Raw genomic sequence first — 13823 nt, 5'->3', positions numbered from 1 at the left:
AGCGAGAGCAGGTTTCCCTGCTCTCGCTTCAATGAAGCAAAGCAGTTTGCAATAGCAGGGTGGGAGCCGCGAGGCTCCCGCCCTGCCATTGCAAACAGCTGTGTTCCAGGGGTGGGCACCCCGGGACACTGCAGGATCCGGCTCTGGGGGGTGGCGGTCCCCAGGGCCAACATTTAATTTAAAGCCCCGGGGGGTGGTGGTCCCCGGGGCTTGGGGGTTCGTAACGGACCCCCTATTTAAAACATTTAGTGCCCTGGGGAGGTGGCGGTCCCCGGGGCATGTGGGGGGGCTCGAGCCCCCCCACACAGGTTATTTATTGTTATTTATTAAGCAAACCCCGGGGGTGGCGGTCCCCGGGGCTGCGGGGGGGGCCGTGAGGCCCCAGCAAATATGCAAATAAAGCCCCGGGGGTGGCGGTCCCCGGGGCTGGGGGGGCTGAGAGCCCCCCCCCACATATTTCACAAAAGCCCGGGGGTGGCTGGCCCCAGGGCTGGGGGGCCCCTCTGGGCCCCCATTACTATAAAATATTGCCCCGGGACTTGGCCCCCCCGGGGGGTTATTGTAAATGAAGCAGGGGGAGCCCGCGCTTCGTTTTTTTTTCGGGAGCGGGATGCTCATCCCGCGATTTAAAAAATAAATAAATTGGGCCTTGTGGGTCCTTGTGGGACCCCCTGAGCAGGCCTAGGGGGTCAGGGTGTTTCTACCCTGCCCCCTTTTTGCGTTGTTTGTGGGTTTTTTGTGGTTTCTTGTGCCTCGGTTCTACCGAGGCACAAGATGGCTGCCAACACTTCCTGATTCAGAATGTTGGCAGCCAATTAGCATAAAGCTCGTGCTCGGGAGGATCCGCGGCCCTAGATATATCTATCTTTTCACTTCTGAATATCTCAGGAACTACTGAACGGATTTACACCATTTAAGCAAAAGGCACGAGTCTGAACTGAGGACTACCTCTTTGCCAAATTTGGTATAATTATGTTCAGCAGTTCGGGCTGTAGCTGCGTCAACAGGTCCTATGGGAAAATGCATGGGGGAAACGCGTTTTGGGACCCCCCTTTTTTCTCGGCACCTGCTTGACGAATCACTGTGAAATTTTCAGGATAGGAGCGGACCGGAGCTGGCCAAAAGTTTGGAAAATTTCACGAAGATTCGTCAACCGGCGCCAAAGTTATTCCCAATAGAATGTTGCGGATTTCCTATGGAAAATAGGTCCTAACTATAACTATCTACTGGCGACCGCCAGTAGATTATATATATATATATATATATATATATATATTTTTTTTTTTCACTGAAAAAACCATAGGTTTCAGGCACGTTATAGTTTGAAATTGGCATTTAAAAAACCTTAGAAATTCACTGAAAAAACTATAGGTTTTAGGGAAAGTTATAGTTAGTTGGACATTTCACTCGTACAAAACCATAGAAATTCCCCAGTTATAGTTAGTTCAGCTAACTATAACTCGCGCCCCCGCAATGCACTGCTGATGACGTCACATATTACATCACTCATGACATGGTCAGTGACATCACTGATGACATCACTGATGACAGCATCCAGTGTCTGTGTGTTTCTGTAAAGTTTAAATATGTTTAATATATATAGGGAAAGGCGTATTGAAGAATAAGTGGGTGTATAAGTGTCTGAATGGATGATTTAGTAGCTGCGTGGCTGACTCTATAAGTGAGTGATTAAATGTATCTTATTGAATGCATGGGTTAGTGACTAAACTGTGTGAATGTCTGTATCCTTCTATCTGTTGGTGTGTAAGTGGCTGCATGGTTTTGCGAATAGCTACATGAGTGTCTATATCAGTTATAGATTGCTTGTCTGAGTATCTGTATGGGTTCCTGAGTGTTTGTATGGGTGGGGTGTGTGTGACTCTGTGCATAGATGTGCGAGTGGGTGATTCACTGAGTGCATGGTTTCAAGAGTGCATCTGTGCTGGACTGTATGGGTGATTGAGTGTGTGTATGGGTGTGTTAGTAAGTGAGTGTATATCTCAGTGGTACATGTGTGAGTAAACACTTATGTAAAAGGCAGTATATATGTGTCATGGAGTATATAAATGGCTATAAGTGAGATTGTGTGATTGTGAGAGTGGCTGTATGGATGAGTGTGTGCTTGTATCAGTGATTCTATAAGAGCATAAGAATGTGCTAGTATTTGTATGAGTAATTGAGCTGGTGTGTATATAACTGTGTAGGTGAGTAAATGGCAGTGCGATTAATTATTTGCATGACTGACTAGGTGTCTGAGTACCTCTATGGATGAGTGGCGGTGTGTGAGTGTCTATGTAGGTGTATGAGTGCATATGATAGTCCTGTACTGAGTGACCATAAGTATGAGTGACTGTACGGGTGAGTGAGTGGATGTGTGTGTAAACTTCAGAATCAGTGAGTGGGTATGTAGTTATTGGTGTTGGAGTCTCTATGGTTTTGAGAATGGCAGTCTGTAATTTAGAGTGGGTGTATCAAACGTTATATTAGGGTGTGAGAGGATGCATCAATTTATCATATGGATGATGTCATCAGTGATGTCATTTGAGATGTCATCAGTGATGTCATGAGTGATGTCACTGACCATGTCATGAGTGATGTAATATGTGATGTCATCAGCAGTGCATTGCGGGGGCGCGAGTTATAGTTAACTGAACTAACTATAACGGGGGAATTTCTATGGTTTTGTGCAAGTGAAATGTCCAACTAACTATAACTTTCCCTATGGTTTTTTCAGTGAATTTCTAAGGTTTTTTAAATGCTAATTTCTAACTATAACGTGCCTGAAACCTATGGTTTTTTCAGTGAATTTCAAAGGTTTTTTAAATGCTAATTCCTAACTATAACGTGCCTGAAACCTATAGTTTTTTAAATGAATTTCAAAGGTTTTTTAAATGCTAATTCCTAACTATAACGTGCCTGAAACCTATAGTTTTTTAAATGAATTTCAAAGGTTTTTGAAATGCTAGTTTCTAACTATGCCTATAGAGGTAGGGCATGTGAATAAAGAAGAAAAAATGCACAAAAAGAAGCAAATGAAATACAGAAAGAAGCAACAGAAGTCCTCAAAGACAAAGGAAAGTGCGAGAAGAATCAAGACATGTGCAGAAAGAACCAACAGAGGAGCAGAAAGAGGCCTTGTTACAAACTCATCCTGTGCCCACAACTTTTTCAGACGGGTACTGGTGTTAACTGACTCTGACTAACCAGGCCTAGAGACAGTGGTATGCTAAAAGACACTTAGAATACGGTGAAAACACCTACATACACTAGGGAACACTATGCTTTGGGGTATCCCTGTGATTAGCATGACCTCCTCTGTAAGCCCCTACTACATAATAGGGCAGGGGGATTAAAACTACCTCTTAAAATACGCCACAGGGTGCGTTTGCAGACTTGTGAAGGGAGGGAGGGCCTGAGGTGATATGTGTGCAAACATGCCCTGTGGGCGTTTTAAGTTGGGGGATAAAGTCCCCTTGAATCCTGAGGGTCCCTGGGGGCAACTAACCCACCAGGTATGTCCAGTAAGTGCCACAGAGTTGCATTGCAGAGATGTGTAAAATGGGGCATGGCCTCGGACCACCTCTCTGCAATGCAGCTCTGTGGTGCTTACTGGAAGCACCTGGTGGGCTAGTTGGCCTCCAAGGGGCCCTCAGGATTGAAGGGGAATTATTTCCCCAACTTAAAACGCGCCACAGGGAGTGTTTGCACACGTCACCTCAGGCCCCATCCCCTCCCTTCCCCACTGTGTAAACGTGTCCTGTGGCCGTTTTAAGTTGGGAGATTAAGTCCCCTTGAATCCTGAGGGTCCTTAGGGTCCAACTAGCCCATTAGGTACCTCTAGTAAGCGCCACAGAGCTGCGTTGCAGAGAGGTGTAAAAAGGGGCACGGCCTGGACCACCTCTCTGCAACGCTGCGCAGTGGCGCTTACTGGAAGCACCTGGTTTGGTAGTTAGCCCCCAGAGGCCCTCAGGATTGAAGGGGAATTATTTCCCCAACTTAAAACGCACCACAGGGCGTGTTTGCACACGTCACCTCAGGCCCCATCCATTCCCTTCCCCACTGTGTAAACACGCCCTGTGGCAGTTTTAAGTTGGGAGATTAAGTCCCCTTGAATCCTGAGAGTCCCTAGGGTCAAACTAGCCCACTAGGTACCTCCAGTAAGCGCTGTTGCAGAGAGTTGCAAAAAGGGGCATGGCCTGGACCACCTCTCTGCAACGCAGCGCAGTAGCGCTTACTGGAAGCACCTGCTGGGCTAGTTGGCCCCCAGGGGCCCTCAGGATTGAAAAACCAAAGCAGTTTGCTATGGCAGGGCGGGAGCCCCGAGGCTCCCGCCCTGCCATAGCAAACTAGAGTGTCCCGGGGTGGGCACCCCGGGACACTGCAGGAGCCGGCCCTGGGGGGTGGCGGTCCTCAGGGCCATCAAGGGCTCCAGGAGGGGGCCACACGGTCCCCCTCCCAACATTTACAAAGCCCCGGGGTGGTGGTTCCCGGGGCTTAGGTGTCCTTAACGGACCCCCAAATTTAAATACTTAGTGCCCTGGGGAGGTAGGGGTCTCCGGGGCGTGTGGGGGGGCTAACGTCCCCCACACAGGAATATTTATTTTAAAAAAAAAAGCCCCGGGTGGTGGTGGTCCCCGGGGCAGCGGGGTGGCTGTGTGACCCCCATGCAAATATTTGAACAATGCCCCGGGGAGGTGGCAGTCCCCGGGGCAGTGTGGGGGGGATTGGGGCCCCCCCACACTTTTTTTTTCTCTGCCCCCAGGACCTGACCCACCCGGGCGCTAAAGAATAATGAAGCGCGGCAGCCCACACTTCGTTTTTTTAAAAATTTCGGCCAAAATTTGCGCTGGGTGCGCGAATCTCGCTGATTTTGTTTTTAAAAATAAATGCTTTTTTGGGCCCTGGGGGTCCTTGTGGGACCCCCTGAGCAGGCCTAGGGGGTCAGGGTGTTTCTACCCTGCTCCCTTTTCTTGTTTTGCACATTACTTTTTCTGTTTTCTTGTGCCTCGGTTCTACCGAGGCACAAGATGGCTGCCAACACTTCCTGGTTTGGAGTTTTGACAGCCAATTAGCATGCAGCTCGTGATCGGGAGGGTGCGCGGATCCTCCGAGGCCATAGATATCGAAACTTTTTTAATTTTGATTTTCTCAGCAACTACTGAACAGATTTACACCATTTAACAAAAAGGGATCTTTCTGAACCAAGGGCTACCTTTTTGCCAAATTTGGTGTAATTCCGTTCAGCAGTTCGGGCTGTAGCCGTGTCTAAAGTTTCCTATGGGAAATTGCGTGGGCAAAACTCGTTTTGGAACCCCTTTTTTCTCGGCCCCCGCTTGATGAATCACCCCGAAACTTTCAAGATAGGAGCGGACCGGAGCGCCCCATGAGTTTTGAAAATTTTGCGAAGATTCGTCAATCGGCGCCAAAGTTATTGGGAATAGAATGTTGCGATTTTCCTATGGATAATAGGTCCTAACTATAACTACCTACTGGCGACCGCCAGTAGGTAAGATATACATATATATATATATATGCTCCAATTCGCACGCAAGCAAATTTATCTAATTGGTGGGTAACCTGATATAGTATTATGGGACTCACCAAACAGTAATGTGAAGGGTTCAACGGTTTGGAGCAGACGTGCATTAAGATTGTGAAACACCTCATAGCATAAACATATCAATATTAACAAGCAAACATACATTTGGATCGTATCATGATTAAAAAGTAAGGGAATGAAACTAGTATGACCAAGAAACATTGTAATGAACTAAGGATTCCACCATACAATCGGATCTGAAAAGCAATAACGTATTGCTTCAAAATATGTAACGCTCTCACGTAAGACCTTTTTTTATATATTGCACAGAGAAATTACACACACACAGCACATTGCACTTTTGATAGTTATACCATTGTGAATTGTTCACAGACAAATAATGGGTCCAGTCATATTATTTATGCAATCAAAATTGCTAACATGAGACCTTGGATTGATCCAGAAATAGAATATGGTACATGGTATTTTACAGATATTTTACTTCTTCTGACAAAAGAAGATGACAGTAACAAGGATAGCAGCATTCTCATGTATTAAAAGGAGAAACTGTGGTCAACATCCTTTACGGTTGTAAACATTGGTTTATATATTTTTTACTGTTGATTAAACAATAATATGTGAAAGCCATGTATTTATAGCCAAAAAGCACAAAGACACTTTATATAGACAACAAATATGGATACCGAGCATTCATGTTTTAAAAAAAATGTTGTCTATGTCTATTGAAAGCTGCTATGTCATACATATCACGTGGTATAATACGTACAAGCACTGTCACTTTAAATAAGGTACTTTCCTTACTTGCCAATGTCATGTGATCAAGGCTCAAGCGAGCCGAAACGCGTAATGGCGACGATAGAGGAATAAAGTAATTTGCACAGACATCTTGGGTCTGTGTCCATCTCTCAGGAGGACTGCTGACAAGTGAACGGAAGGATACTTGTGATATAATTGACCGTCTTCTCGTCTCGCACGGTCATTCACGGACCCCCTCCTCGGAAAGGTCGACGGAATAGTGAGACATCCCTGCCGGGGCAACCAGGAAGCTTTTCTGCAATCCGATGAGGATATTAACCGTCTGACCCCTTGCAGCCCATAGGAAGCCAAGAAACCTGCTGGATCCAGTGGACGCCGAGTCGGAGGACCCGGGGAAAACGGAACGAAGCAGGTAGGCAAAAAAACGGGGCAATGCAGGGTGAGGAGGCGTGCTATACACACGACAACGTTATTGTATCAAAGACGACCTAACGCTGTCAGGGGTATTCAAATACTTCAAACAATCTCCCTCATGTCGGCCGACGTGCCAAGAGCACGGGAGGCGGCAGCTACGGAGATGTTCTCCGAAACCCTCCCTTCAACCAGTAAAATCATAGAACCGATTTTAGAAAACTCAAAGGTAAACAATACTGTGAGAGACCTGTTTAAGAAACTGGAAAAGAAAATGAGATCTGAAATGAACAAATTGAGGGAGGCTAAGTCACTACAAGGATATATTGACGTAAATAGAATTCCTAGAAGCTTACGCATTCTCACGGCACCAAGTTATGACGAACCTAACCCGGAGCTAATGAAAGAATGGGCTGAATGTAACCTAGAGTCATCAAGGAGGTTAACTCTTATTTTAATCAAATACGCAGACATTGATAGAGCTAAACTATTGGGAGAAATAGATGAAATCAACGAGATATTGGAAACACATGAACAAAAAGATGAACAAAGCCAGTTGAGAAATGAAATGATGATTCGCCTCCAAAAAGAAGAAGAAAAAATCAAAGCAAGGAAGGCAATCAAATTCCAAAGAGATAGAACAGATTATGAAATGGGTCAAATCTTTACTTTTGCCAAGCGCTATGACGCGCTGAGAAAATCAAAATTCCATAATGTGGAGGGTGCATCAACATCGTCTACTGTAGCTGGGGCCCCACACAGTCGTACGGCCAACACCTCCCAATCAGAGGCCAGCTCAGGTGGAGGAAGTGAATCGGAATCGGAAATGCGCAATGTCACAATGATGGGATCTAAATCAAAGCCATCACCAGGGGAGGAGCTTAATTTTTTATGTCAAGAATGCAGACAAACACTACGTCCAAGGCCTCCAAGAAATCCAGCACCTCCAACTACAAGCGGCGGCAGAGGCGCAAAGCAAACACCAAACGAACAAACTCAAACCAGAAGAAGAGGACGGGGATATTGGAAGAACAAACAATAATTAAAGATCAAGCTAAAAATACAATAGTCAATCTATCCAATATCAAGTTGACGAAACAAGAAGAAAACATTTTAGGGCTTGGCCTTTCGTATGCACCACAAACCAATTTTGACTACGCTTCAACAAGACTTGACCTATACAAAGGGATGCGCAAATTAAAATTGAAAAAACATTTTTTAATAAATAAATCACATATAGCAGGAAATTCTAAATCTGATACATTTGAGACAAATATGGAAGAATCAACATTAACTCAATCAGATGTACCTTTACTACAGATTATGCAGGAGCTCTATGTAGAAAATAATGCTGCACCAAATCAAAGTCAAAATCTGACAAGCCCAGACTTTATGATATCGAATGAAAACGATACTTTGAAACCAAGCCCTTTCAAACCCAAATCCTCATTCAATCCAATCATGATGCGAGACTCGATCAATATTTTTCATGAGGCAGTAACCACACAAATTAAAGACTTACATAAAATGACACAGTCCAAGACTAAGAAATTCAACAGAGTCAACCAGCAATACAGGAAGCTAACATCAAAGTTACAGGGTAACAAGGATATCGTGATTCGCAACAGTGATAAGGGCGGCAATATAGTAATTTGGCCAACAAGCTTATACAATAAAGAAGCATATAACCAATTGAATGACCGAACTTGCTATATACGAACTAATATGGCCAACTTAAAAACTACATATAAAGAATTCAATGTGAAACTTGCCAGATGGAAAAATGCACAACTAATAAGTATGGATAAATACCGAATCGGTAATAGAGGGAGCATATTCAAGGATGGCAGGGTGTCACATTGACACCCTGTTGCACCCCTGAATCGTGCATGTGTGCACATGTGGCGCACATACATGCCCTAAGGGCATGTCTGCCACATCGCACTTTTAAAAAAGCACAAAATTGCTTTTGAAAAGGTATTCGGTATTTACCATCAACTTGTAGTTGGTGGTAAATAACGAATCCTTAAACCAAAAATGCACTCACTTGAGTGCTCCCTACATAGGATTTAAGGATTCGGTAATTTAACGATTCAGTATCTTACCGATTTCTTAAAATACCGATTCGGTAAATTACCGAATCCTTAAAACCTGCCTCCTACATTAGAAAGGGCTAAATACCGGTCGGTAACAGGAAAATTACCGATTTTCGGCCGTTACCGACCGGTATTTAGCTATCTACATATGGCCCATTGTCATTTACAATGCCAATAGCTTAAACTCTCACAAATGCGAGATCTTTTGCATTGCAAAAGCTTTTTTTTGTTCTACATGGAAGGCCGGGATGAAACCGGGCAGTTTGTAAGAGATGCGCATCTGCTCCTGCTCCTCGTGTGCTACTCCTCTGTGTATTGCTCGGGTTTATTAATGTCTTTACAATATACAAAAGCCAAAAGAATTGCCAATGCTTGCATCTTTTTGCTCTAGAAATAATGTCCTCGGCCCCAGTAACAAGCTGCATAGTATTGGGGAGGATGTTGCCAAGTTACTGCTAGCTTGAGGTAAATCCACCCAGTTCTATGCAATTTGAATGTAAACCCTACAAAATGGGGAAATACCGTGTGGGAATGTGTTTTTTTCTTGGCTGTTTAACCAACCGGAAATACCAACTCCAATTTGTTTACACATCCACTTACTGCCTGCTAAAAGATTGTGGTAAATGTATGGTGCGGGCTCTGTGTAGGGTGTGGCATGAAAGAGACAGTTGGGGGCACTAGGGGAGGGGAGTAGCGAAATAAGGGGCATATTAGCAATAGACGGTGATAAATATCGCAAAGCGTGCTTAGCGCTTTTTTATTTACCGCTGGAATTTTTCAGCCAGTTAGCGTGTTATTAACAACGCGTATCACCGAGGCAATAAAAATTCCAGCGTCGTTTTCCATGGAAGAACGCTGGTTTTCCAGCGATGTCTCATGGAAAACAGCGATAACCTTGCTGATACGACCCTGTGGTCGTATCAGCATAATCCACCCCCAATGGTAAGTATAGCTAAGTCAGGATTTTAGCAGACGTAAGTATTTGGCAAAAACCGTGGTTTTCGCCAAAAACGAACGTCTGCTAAAATCCTGAGGGCCAGCTTAAAAATATTGCGATGTGTATTTAGCGATAATTTACAAGCTAGTCCGTCAGGGGTATGCCCAGTGACGCCCACTTTGCATCTCGTTAGAGATGCGAAGCGAGGCGTCGGTAAAACAGGTGCTAAGATGCGCTAATGCATGTTAGCATCCCCTTGTAGATAGGGCGATAATCTTATCTCCGCTTTTTTGGCTTTTAATTTAAAGTCAAAAAAGCGGAGATAAGGCCCTTGTTAATATGCCCCTAAAAGCACCGAACTTTTACACACTGACATAAATCTATAAATAAGGGGAAAAGAAGTGGCAAGCTTCTTTTTATCTGTTAACATCCTGGATTATGGCATGGTGAGAGATGGAAAGAGCCAAGAAGCCGACGGTTTTATTATATTGAGCAAAATGTTCTGTGTCAGCACGCAGCTGTTTCCAAGGCTAGTGCCTGTGATCCAGCGCGAAGGACAAAAATGTACATATCTCCTTATGTCACAGATTCTTATCCACAAAATTTCATTCATACATTCATTCATTGGTGGGGCCCATAGCACCAAACCTCTTTACATTCACACAAACTCACTTGAATCTGTACACAGGAGAAGGGTTGCTGGACATCTGGGTACCTTATTATCTATCAGGATTAATTTTCTTACTACTTTATATACACATTCTATATACAACTTCCAGAATCCTGACTTTATCATCAAGGCACTCCACGGTTTGGTCGATGGACCAACTAGTTTGACTGGTTGATGTTGAATTTGAACCAGCTAAAACACAAATAAAGTCTAGGAAACATTTGATATCTTTAAGAACCACAAATTCGTTTCTTGTTATTTCAATTTTGTTTATCCAATCATTAATAAATTCCTTTAATCTTGCATTTATTTACTACAGTTCATAATTTGGAAATTAGATTTATTAAAGAGTAATTAAGCATTTAGAAAAATTCATTTAAACATAAATTTAGGAAAAATGCAGTAAATCATTTGCCAATGAACAGCGACAATAGCGTCAGTTCAAATAGGTAGTTATCCGCATTCTCAAGTAAAGACTCCCTCAGATGGGCTGTCAGACACTCACCAAAGAATCAATTCGTCAGGCAAAATACAGGATAAACGCAATATCTCCCAAAGGCTCTCCTTCAAAAACTTCAAACTTTAGGGGCAGACCAAATGTTCTGATTGGACAGTTCAGGGTTATCAATAGTTCATTGCACTCTTCCCAGTGCACAATGGTTTTTCATAATGACTTGTCACAAAAGTTCCTCCGATTCCGATTCCCATGTGGGGACAATGAAAAGTATCTTTTCAAGGCAAAAGGGTCCCATTGACAGGTTCATTCTTTGTCCCTTCCGTGGTTCTCATGTATTCAGCTATTGGCTTGCGGTCAAGTCCCCAACACATCGACCTTGGCAGGGAACACGGTGTCGGGAGTTAATTTCACCTCGTGATCGCCAGAGCTATCTGGGCATGTGCAGAAATCATCGCGCGCACATGGTGGCATCTGCTTCAGAGAACGCCATCTTGAGTACTGCGGCCTAGTAGGCCCGAATGTTAACTAAGCGAAAATAGACATAATAGCAATTAAAATATAGAAATAAAGGTTCTAATGTTTAAACCCACACTAATCCCAATGTTTATTAGTATTTTCCTAGCTGCAGCAACATTTAAAGCGATAATACTTACCATACGATAACTTTAAGCCACAATACAATCACAAAGCAATATACATCATGCAATTTCACTATTTCAACACAATCTAAGGTTAGTTTGCGTACCATTGTTAATTATTTAAATTTGCCATGCAATTAGCAATTTAGTCCCACGTCTATTTATGTTTATCAAGGTGCAAATATTGATTAGTACCACTTCCACTTCAAACATGGTATGTAAATTAATTTTAGAATGATTACATAATTAATTTCATGCAAATTAGAGGAGGTATACAAAATCTTGTTTTACCTGCTCCATCACCTGCATGGCAAAATCTGAATAGTTTTCTCCTAGGTCACATGGTGCACTGTTCTCCTTCTGATCAAATTCCTCCCACACCTCTACAAGCCTTTGTCACCGTCCTTGACTGGTGGGAGAGTGCTGTCAGGTTTTTTTTAATATCCGCAGTCCATTAGGAAGCATTAAAATAATGGCTCTCAGATCGACAGCCCACCTTGGGGGGGTGAGGGGGGGCGGCGGGTAGGGGCAATGGGGCAGTTTTCCAGGATGGGGACGCCATGAAGATGAAAGTGTGCATGGTGCGCTGAATGTTGCAGGAAAGTATGTCGTGCCTGCAGTAGGAGAAACTCTTTAAAGAAAACAGGGGCATATTATTAAGAAACGGCGTTACAATTATCGCTGCTTTAGCAGCAGAAAACTGCATTAACAATGTAAGTGTATTTCTTACCATTGTTAAGAAAAGATGTTTAATGATCTCCCACACACTTCACACTAGATCATCAGCATCCTGGCACTCCTCATTTAATTATTGGCCCTAATGTCAACAATTATAATTTTTTTTTTTTTTTTTAATCTACCCGTCAATCCCTCAGTCAGCCGGTCAAGCCACTCTGCCACACCGGCCAGCCTAGCCTCCCGCGTTGGCCGACTCACTCTGCGTACTAGCCCAGGGGGTACTAGGCATGGCTTATCTTTTCAGCCTCCCCGGTCTGTCCAGCTCCGCCCTCCCTCCAGCAGCCAACCAGCCCAGCCGAACTGCGGGGAACCAATCCGCAGTCAGCCATTGGCCGGTCAGCCTTGCGCTGGTCAGACCTAGGAGGGGTTTGCCAGACGGGGTCGACTTAGCCTTCCAGCGATGCCGTTCGGGCCCGCCCTTCCACCGAGGTCGTCAGCCTGGCCGTGAGTCCTGGCTGACCTGCACAGCAGCACAGCCAGGCCCACCGACTGTTGTACATGAGTGTGACATACCTCGTATCATAGAGTGTGGGGCGCAGTCTTTTCTCGTTGTCCACCAGCCACCTGACGTCTCAGCCAATCAGGGAACATCGTGGCAGTGACGTCAGCGGGCGGGGAGAAGAGCGCGGAGATCGTAGCCGGCGGTTGGGATCATCGCCTGCTCCTCTTGGGCCTTTGTATTTTTTGTAACTCAATAAAGTTATCCTCTACAAGGTACCTGCCTATGCCCTCCTCATCATTGTCACTACACCGACCTCCGTAAAATTTCACCATCCAGCCAATCAGTCCACTTCACAGTGAGCCGCCCAGCAATCCAGCAACAAAAAACGTGTGACGTTACCGTCATCTAGCTCGAGAGTTTCACTGCCACACGAAGTGCAACGATTAAAACCCAGCTGACTGTCATCCCTCTAAATCAGAGCGATCTACACTTGATGGAAACGAATAGCCATAAAACTCTTATAACTCTTACTATACCAACAGAAATAGGATCCCTTAGGATTTTCCAAAAATTGCAACACTAGATCCTCAGTGCCCCACGAAGTGCACTGATTCAGCAAGGATGACAAGATATGTATTCTACACATAAAGAGGTGCAAGAATCAGTGTGGTATATTCTATACACATTGCACTGGTAGGGTGTGTAATAACAAGAGTCAGTAGTTTATCTGTACTTTAACGAGAACGGCTGCACAATTCAAAATCACGCCACTTGTTTATTTCCATCCTAATAAATGATAAGTTTAACAGTGTAGTCGACATGCAGGCAAAGGATCCTGGGTATATTAATATCCGGTAGACAGAGCAGCTGGCAGCAGTGCGGAAGTAGCTCGTGCCAAACCTCAGCATACCCACAATCCATTGCCTAATGACGTCATACCAATAATGCAATGCAGATACTTCCAGCAGATCAGCGTTCGTACGAGCGTGCCGGGCCGTGCAGCTGTTCTGGTGGAAATTAAGACAGATATCTGTCGGGAAACAAGTGCAAAATACCCCGTTACACCCGGGTGATTCTCGAGATCAGTTCCTGCCACAAAGTCTCCTAAAAAACATATG

The 13823-nt window shown here is 44.4% G+C and overlaps 1 long non-coding RNA gene across 1 annotated transcript; it reads right to left on the bottom strand.

Annotated features, from left to right (window-relative positions):
* Window positions 1-10691: 10691 nt before the first annotated feature.
* Window positions 10692-12784, bottom strand: LOC146835258 (uncharacterized). Its single transcript, XR_014960402.1, has 3 exons — window positions 12256-12784; window positions 11817-12156; window positions 10692-11412 (listed from the first exon to the last, which is right to left on the bottom strand). It is a non-coding gene; the product is annotated as an uncharacterized LOC146835258 (long non-coding RNA).
* Window positions 12785-13823: the final 1039 nt, after the last annotated feature.

Source organism: Triturus cristatus, chromosome 4_2 (genome assembly GCF_964204655.1).
Source record: "Triturus cristatus chromosome 4_2, aTriCri1.1, whole genome shotgun sequence".
NCBI lineage: Eukaryota > Metazoa > Chordata > Amphibia > Caudata > Salamandridae > Triturus > Triturus cristatus.
Note: the sequence above shows the minus strand (reverse complement) of the source record. Positions and strands in the feature narration are given on the sequence as shown.